Raw genomic sequence first — 8592 nt, forward strand, 5'->3', positions numbered from 1 at the left:
GACACGTGGCCACTCATTAAAATTAGAAGAAAAGAGGTTTAACCATAAACTACATAGAGGGCTCTTTACTGTAAGAGCGGCAAGGATGTGGAATTCCCTTCCACAGGCGGTGGTCTCAGTGGGTAGCATCAATAGTTTCAAAAAAACTATTAGATAAGCATCTGAATGACCACAACATACAGGGATATACAATGTAATACTGACTTATAATCACACACATAGGTTGGACTTGATGGACTTGATGTCTTTTTTCAACCTCACCTACTATGTAACTATGTAACTTGCCTCTCAGCAAATTCCTTGGGTGTCTAATTTCCAAAATGGGGTCATTTGGGGGGTTTTGTACTGCTCTGCCATTATAGCACCTCAAGAAATGAAATAGGCAGGAGGAGTTTCCAAAGTTAAGTCTGTAGGTAGGTGCAGTCTGCCTCCTTCACTTTAGATGGTACCTGACTGGAGCGGCATCACAGCCTGGAGAGGAAGTCAGGGGAAACTAGGTTTCCCTACGATTTCCTGGCTTCTGAAGCAGCGTTCCAGTTGGCTGCACTGCGTTCAGGTGACACTTGGCGGCCATCTTGCGTCAGCAGAGTCTTTTTAAGTCCCTGCCCTAAGGTTTTGGTGTGCATTGACAAGTAGGTAGTGTAGGGACAGGTCACCTGTCTCTAAGGAACGGTAGTAGTGGCAGGAAAAGGTTCCAGACGAGGAGAGAAAACCGAAGGGTTTGCAACCTCTCTGGACTTCTTATGCCGCGTACACACGGTCGGACTTTCCGGCATACTTGGTCCGGCGGACCAGAGTGTGCCGGACAATCCGCCCGTGTGTGGGCGGCGGCGGACTTTTCCGGCGGACTTCTTCCCAAAAGCCCGCCGGACCTAGATTTTAAACATGTTTGAAATCTTTCCGTCGGACTCAGTTTCGGGCGGAAAGTCCGCTCGTGTGTGTGCTGGTCCGACGGAAAGCCCGCTCGTGTGTAGGCTGGTCCGACAGACCAAATACGACACGAGGGGATGGTATTGCATCTCGCGCTCGCTGCAATAGGAAAAACAAATCTTCATATTGCGGCGAGCGCGGGGCATACCAGGCCCTTAGGTCTGGTATGGATTATAAAGGGGAACCCCGCTACGCCGAAAAAACGGCGTGGGGCCCCCCCTAAAATCCATACCAGACCCCGATCCGAGCACGCAGCCTGGCCGGTCAGGAAAGGGGGTGGGGACGAGCGAGCGCCCCCCCCCTCCTGAACCGTACCAGGCCGCATGCCCTCAACATGGGGGGTGGGTGCTTTGGGGGAGGGGGGCGCCCTGCGCCCCCCCCCCCAAAGCACCTTGTCCCCATGTTGATGAGGACAAGGGCCTCTTCCCGACAACCCTGGCCGTTGGTTGTCGGGGTCTGCGGGCGGGGGCTTATCGGAATCTGGGAGCCCCCTTTAATAAGGGGGCCCCCAGATCCCGGCCCCCCACCCTATGTAAATGAGTATGGGGTACATGGTACCCCTACCCATTTACCTAGGAAAAAAGTGTAAGTAATAAAACACACTACACAGGTTTTTAAAATATTTTATTAAACAGCTCCGGGGGGGGATCTTCCTCCGGCTTTGGGGGTCTTCTTCCGGCTTCGGGGGTCCCTCCGCTTCGTCTTCTCCCGGCGTCCGGTTGGTTCTTCTCCGCTCTCCGGCCTCTTCTCCCGGTGTCGCAGGTCTTCGGCCGGCCCCTCCGCTCTCTTCATGTAGCTCTATTGCGAGCGGAGGTCCGGACTTCTGGGCTTCTTGGCTTCTTGGCTTCTCTTCTCTTCTCTTCCCCCAGATGTTGACACGACGCTCTCTCCGGCTGGACTGGTCTCTGAGGGCTGCGTTGTGACTTATATAGGCGGAGACCCCGCCCCCATATGATGTCACAGTCCTTGGGCATGCTGGGACTGTGACGTTTTAGGGGGCGTGGTCGACCACGCCCCCTAAAACGTCACAGTCCCAGCATGCCCAAGGACTGTGACATCATATGGGGGCGGGGTCTCCGCCTATATAAGTCACAACGCAGCCCTCAGAGACCAGTCCAGCCGGAGAGAGCGTCGTGTCAACATCTGGGGGAAGAGAAGAGAAGAGAAGCCAAGAAGCCAAGAAGCCCAGAAGTCCGGACCTCCGCTCGCAATAGAGCTACATGAAGAGAGCGGAGGGGCCGGCCGAAGACCTGCGACACCGGGAGAAGAGGCCGGAGAGCGGAGAAGAACCAACCGGACGCCGGGAGAAGACGAAGCGGAGGGACCCCCGAAGCCGGAAGAAGACCCCCGAAGCCGGAGGAAGATCCCCCCCCCGGAGCTGTTTAATAAAATATTTTAAAAACCTGTGTAGTGTGTTTTATTACTTACACTTTTTTCCTAGGTAAATGGGTAGGGGTACCATGTACCCCATACTCATTTACATAGGGTGGGGGGCCGGGATCTGGGGGCCCCCTTATTAAAGGGGGCTCCCAGATTCCGATAAGCCCCCGCCCGCAGACCCCGACAACCAACGGCCAGGGTTGTCGGGAAGAGGCCCTTGTCCTCATCAACATGGGGACAAGGTGCTTTGGGGGGGGGGGGGCGCAGGGCGCCCCCCTCCCCCAAAGCACCCACCCCCCATGTTGAGGGCATGCGGCCTGGTACGGTTCAGGAGGGGGGGGGGCGCTCGCTCGTCCCCACCCCCTTTCCTGACCGGCCAGGCTGCGTGCTCGGATCGGGGTCTGGTATGGATTTTAGGGGGACCCCACGCCGTTTTTTCGGCGTAGCGGGGTTCCCCTTTATAATCCATACCAGACCTAAGGGCCTGGTATGCCCCGCGACGGGGCTAGCAAGGTGTCAATCTCGCCGATAAAAGCGGCAAGATTGACATCCTTTTCTAGTCCCGTCGCACCTGAGTCACGTTCAAAATGAACGGACTTGTCCGTGTGTGGGCAAGTCCGTTCATTCTGAAAGTCCGCCGGAACTCCGGCGAAAGTCCGTCGGAAAGACGGGCGGACTTAGCCCGCCGGAAAGTCCGGTCGTCTGTGGGCAAGTCTGTCCGTTTTAAAGTCCGGCGCACCTGGCGGACAAAGTCCGTCGGAAAGTGTGCCGGACCAAGTAGGATAGAAAGTCCGCTCGTGTGTACGCGGCATTACAGCTTGGGCACGAGATGGCCAGGTTGCATTCTGCCCCTCCAAACAGGCGCTATCAGTTCAGCTGAAACCTGCTTCACTACACGCTGTTGGAATTTGTGAGTGCTCCCGCTTGGGCTCTCTTCCCACAACTGTTTGTTGTGAACTATTTTTGCTTTACTTCAATACAAGTTCTTTATATTGCACCCAGACTGTGTGTGTTATTGCTTCCACACCATGCTGCACTCACCTACAAGTCTACAGATGTTCACAGTACATGTTTCTGCTGCATCTACAGTTTACATTATACCCCTTTTGGACCAAATCAACTTCTAAACATTTGCTAGTTTAGGGAAGTGTTAGATGTAATATAAGATTTAGATACACTAGCAAATTGAAGCCAAACTCCAGGTTACATTTTATAAGCAGTTACAGCAACAGTTTTTTTTTCCTTTGCGGATAAAGGTTTTACATAAATAGATAAAAGCTGATCATTGTAAGCACCCTTGTCATTGGTAAATGGTTTGTCTCATCCCTGTAACGACTAAATCTGCAAGAGAGCATGTTCTTTTGAAAAGCAACAGACTTACTGGCCAGATCACCACATGAAAATAAGGGGAAGAAAGCCTAAAACTTAGAACACTAATGCAGCCACCACATCCAAGAATTGGATGCAATATGATAAATGCATACTTTTAGGTTTAATGCCGCTTTAAGGATTGCACATTCAAGCTCAGGTAGCTGCATAAGGAGTTTACTGTTTTTATTAAAGTGTTAGACAACTCACAACAGTAAAATCAGTGTGTATATACAGTAAAGCAAAGGGTTTACTCACTGTGGAACCTAAGGAGTAAACCCTCTGCATTATGTAAAAAAGCTGTTTGATCTTGTCTTCTCTGATTCTCCCCTTCTTTTACTGTCCCAATCCATCTTCTGATAAGAGGAGTCACTCTGCACATGCTCAGTTTGGTGTGTATTGCTGGAGAGTTTTTTTTCTCTTGGGAGAGTGCATGTGATCAGCAAAGAGTCAGCACGTGGTCCAGACACAGGGTCAGGGGTCCTGCAGCCTCATAGGACAGTCAGAGTAGAATGAAAACTCCTCTTACAAGCTTTAACCAAACACTGATAGAAATCGCAAGACTGCTATATACTGCTGATGAGAAAAAGTATTTAGCCATTTATATTTACTAAAATAATTGCATTTCCATGTTTTGTGTACTGTGTGAGACCAGAAATTGTGAATGCAGGGTCCTGGGTTTAGTAACACTTTAAGTCAGATCTGATCCAAAGACTTGCACTGAGTGCAATCACTGTGCAATAGAACTGCATGATTAATCGTTAAAAAAATCGCAAATTTGATTCAACCCTCCTCACGATTTTAATCCGGCATTTCCACGATTCATTCATGTAACAAGTGCAGACAGCTGCTCACTCACAGCTGTTTCAAAAAAAAAAAAAAACAACCATCACAACCATCACTCATCACTGGGAGATAAAAGGAGACATTGTAACATTTAGTTCTTTTAGATCAAAAGGATGAACTTCGGTCTGTAAACGAGGTCAGTTTAACCACTTAAAGGCTAAGCCTTTTTCTGACACTTGTTGCTTACTGTTGTTACTTGTTGTTAAAACCAGTATTTATCAGTATTATATAAAAATTACTTTAAACACCCAAACATTATATATATATATATATATATATATATATATATATATATATATATGTATATATTTTTTAGCAGAGACCATAGAGAATAAAATGGAGGTTGTTGCAATATTTTATGTCACAGGGTATTTGCGCAGCGGTCTTTCAAATGCAATTTTTGGGGAAAAAATAAACTTCAATGAATAAAAAAAAAACAGTAAAGTTAGGCCAATTTTTTGTATAATGTGAAAGATGATGTTATGCCGAGAATCGGGATCTTTATTCTAAGCAAAAAAATCGTAATTCTTATTTTGTCCAGAATTATGCAGTTCTTGTTATGCTGAACAGATTTATATATAAATCAAAAACACTGTAAAAAGACTTTAGCCTATACTAGCAACACCAAAATATATTATTTAAGGATTAAACAATTTCCTTTTTCTAACCATCATGAGCTTGTTATATTTTATTTCAGCAAAATAGACAGTAGAAGTTTTTTAAACATAAATGTTAAAATATTTAGGATCTGCTTGATAATTCTCCACATAAACAGGCAGTCTATTGTACAGCCCTGTGGGTGACATTCTCTTTGAATTGTACTTTAGCTGCTAATATCCTCTTAGCTACATGTGAGCATTAATGTTTTGAAATGGAGAATCTGCAGGGAGCGATGTGAGCTGATGGCGTTCCATTGCCACTATCTTTTCTTGTTTACTTTGTAGAAATTGTCACATTTGTTTGGTTAAGAAAAATGACATTGTACCTGATCTCTGATCTTTATTCCTGGGCATCTCTGTAGAATTAAATGGAATTGGATTTCTAGATACAGTATGTGTTTTCATGTGAATAAATATAAAAACCATAGGACGGAGGAATAAGGAAAAAGAACACTCTTCTTTCTTACAGGCCTGTGCCAGACCTCTTCTTTATCTTTTGCTTCAGTGGTTTCTACTGATAAAATGTGTATAAAGACTTGAAAGATACTGCTTCTTTATATTTCTGTACTTTTAAATGGGCTTGTACTTCTCTGATTAATTAGTATGATATTGGCAAATGAATATGATTTAAAAATGTAACTTTTTGTAGCGGTACTCCCGTAGGGGCTGCTGAAATGTTGGATTGTCTATCACCCTGACCAGCCCAGCATTCACCTTTCAGACACTCAGAGACATAGAACAGTCCATATGCTTTGTTTTTTTTTTTGTTTTATTGAGGGGATTGAACTTGGATGGGGTAAGGGAAATATGGGATGCGCCGTAGAATTGGTAGCATTTGCTTGGGAACTATATACAGTCCATTATATACACCCAATTTCTCCTTCTGCACATCACTTCCTCTCTAATCTCCAGATCTTTCTCCTCCAGCACATTGCTTCCTCTCTAATCTTCAGGTCTTTCTCCTCCAGCACATTGCTTCCTCTCTAATCTTCAGGTCTTTCTCCTCCAGCACATTGCTTCCTCTCTAATCTTCAGGCACAGCTAGCACAAAGTGGTTAGACTTGACACTGGCTCAGCCATGCCTTTAGCAATTGCTCTTTGCAGGCAGAGACCGCGGGCCCCTATAGTGTAGCAAAATAGAAAGTCCCTGGTGCTAGCTATCCTACACGTGGCTACTGAGCCCAGTAAGCCATCTTCAGGCCCTGCCAGCCCACCTCGCTGCAGCTGCCTCTCTCCACTGCCCCTTTCACCACAGTCCACACTTCTGGTTCTGCACCCACCTCAGACTGCATGCTTCCAGTCCTCTCAGGTGTGCCTCCCCAGTCCTCCTGACTGTGCCTCACTCACCAGCCCTCCTGCGACCAGTTCTCCTCCCTGGAGTCTCTTAGAGCCCTTGCACACTGGGGCGGTTTGCAGGCGCTATTGCGCTAATAATAGCGCCTGCAAACCGACCTGAAAGTGCCGCTGCTGTGTATCCAGTGTGAAAGCCCCGAGGGCTTTCACACTGAAGCGGTGCGCTGGCAGGACAGTAAAAAAAGTCCTGCCAGCAGCATCTTCGGAGCGGTGAAGGAGCGGAGTGTATACCGCTTCTTTAGCGCTCCTGCCCATTGAAATCAATGGGACGGCGCGGCTATACCGCCGGCAAAGCGCCTCTGCAGAGGCGCTTTGTGGTGGTATTTAACCCTTTCTCGGCCGCTAGCGGGGGGTAAAACCGCCCCGCTAGCGGCCGAATACCGACGGTAAAACGCTGCTAATAATAGTGGCGTTTTACCGCCGACGCCGCCCCTGCCCCAGTGTGCAAGGGCTCTAAGTAATGCCTCTCCCGCTGTCCTCTCCTTCCTCTCTCTTGTGCCTCCGGTCTAGGACCTCTTCATGCGTTCTTAAAGATGGTGCCAACTGCACCCGGGCCCAGGCCCAAGGTCATCCAAGTTGGGGATTGGTCAAAGCTCCTTAGAATACCCCAGAAAGCTCCACCTCTCCTCTCCTCCTCTCTTTCCAGAATCTTAGTAAGTCACCAGCTGCTACCCTGAGCCACTCCTAGCCCAAAATGAAACAAAACAAACAGCCAGGCCTGCCTAAATTTACCTGTCCACAAAAATCCTACCTCTAGCACCTACCTACCTAGAGGGTGCTACATTTTATTTTATTACAGTATTAAAGAATGACTAAGCTGAAAACAAGTATATTGTGTTACACTGCAAAGTTCTTGGAATTACTAAATATAATGACTAAATATAACCAATTAACCAATTGCAACTTTCACAGATATGGAAAACATCTACAATTGAAACAGCGGCTTGAAATCCCCATTGATCCATTGTTTTACCATTGCAAGTCAGCCATTCTGAGACTATCAGCACTTTGCAATATTCTGGAGGTCACAGTCCCCCTTTCAAAGCTCATTGGCTTTGAATTACCAATTATGTCACAAAGGCACAGTTATGCCTTAGAAGCATATTAAAAAATAAGTATACTTGGCATTTGCAAGTGGTGCTATCCTCAGAACTACTTTTCTGTTCTGTTTAAAAAAGCTGATATACAAGTTTTCCAAGTTTTGGGAAGGCAAGACTTTCCATGTTCCCTTTAAGAGTGGAAAAACTCTTTTAAAGAGAAAGTAAAGTATACGTTTAGTAGGAGCATATTAGGGGTTATTATTGTCATTTTTGGTCCTTTAAAATAGCTATTTCTTTATCGTGCATCAAGGAACATAGAGCGGCCATATCATTCCTTACCTATAGAGTTATGAGTCACCTACAGGTGATCGGACACTGGCAAAAAGACAGGAAGTCCCCTCAATTTTAGCCCCTTGCATACAGAAAGGTCCTCAGTTTTCTGCTAGTGTCTGAAGGTGATGGTCACTGCTGTGCAATTCGCTGCACAGTGACGCCTGATTCTTAACAGTTACTCAAGACAGGAGACCATTTCTTTTATCCAGATTGATTCCTACAGCTATAATTGTTCACAAGAATGGTGCCTGGACCCAACACAGGACACAACTTGGCAACGGCCTGTAATGTTGCCGATCAGTACTGGAGCCTAAGTGTACAGAAGGGTATTTTCTTTGGTAGGGTGCTTTACAGGTCCAGGGACGTGAACAGCTGGGAATTGAATCCCTGAATGCCCTCTGGGCACAACTTGCTTTGATAAGTGAAGATTGGACCCCCTTGGAAGAGGGATGTCCTGTGGGGGGATGGTAAGTGCCCTTGGTAGCCTACTGGCACCTTTCTTGGGATCCTGACTGGAAGCAGGGTAGTTGTCTGTATTTAGAATGTGCCGTTATGGTTTGTGGTCCTGTCCTGCTGGCTCTTGGTGCTGTAATACTGTGCTCCGAGTCCAGACTCCCGATTTCTGAGGATGCAGGGATGGTGTGTTGTGCACTTTTTCACTAACCTGCTTTACATGAGGAAAT

The sequence above is a fragment of the Aquarana catesbeiana genome, linkage group LG01, assembly GCF_042186555.1.
Source record: "Aquarana catesbeiana isolate 2022-GZ linkage group LG01, ASM4218655v1, whole genome shotgun sequence".
Classification (NCBI taxonomy): Eukaryota; Metazoa; Chordata; class Amphibia; order Anura; family Ranidae; genus Aquarana; species Aquarana catesbeiana.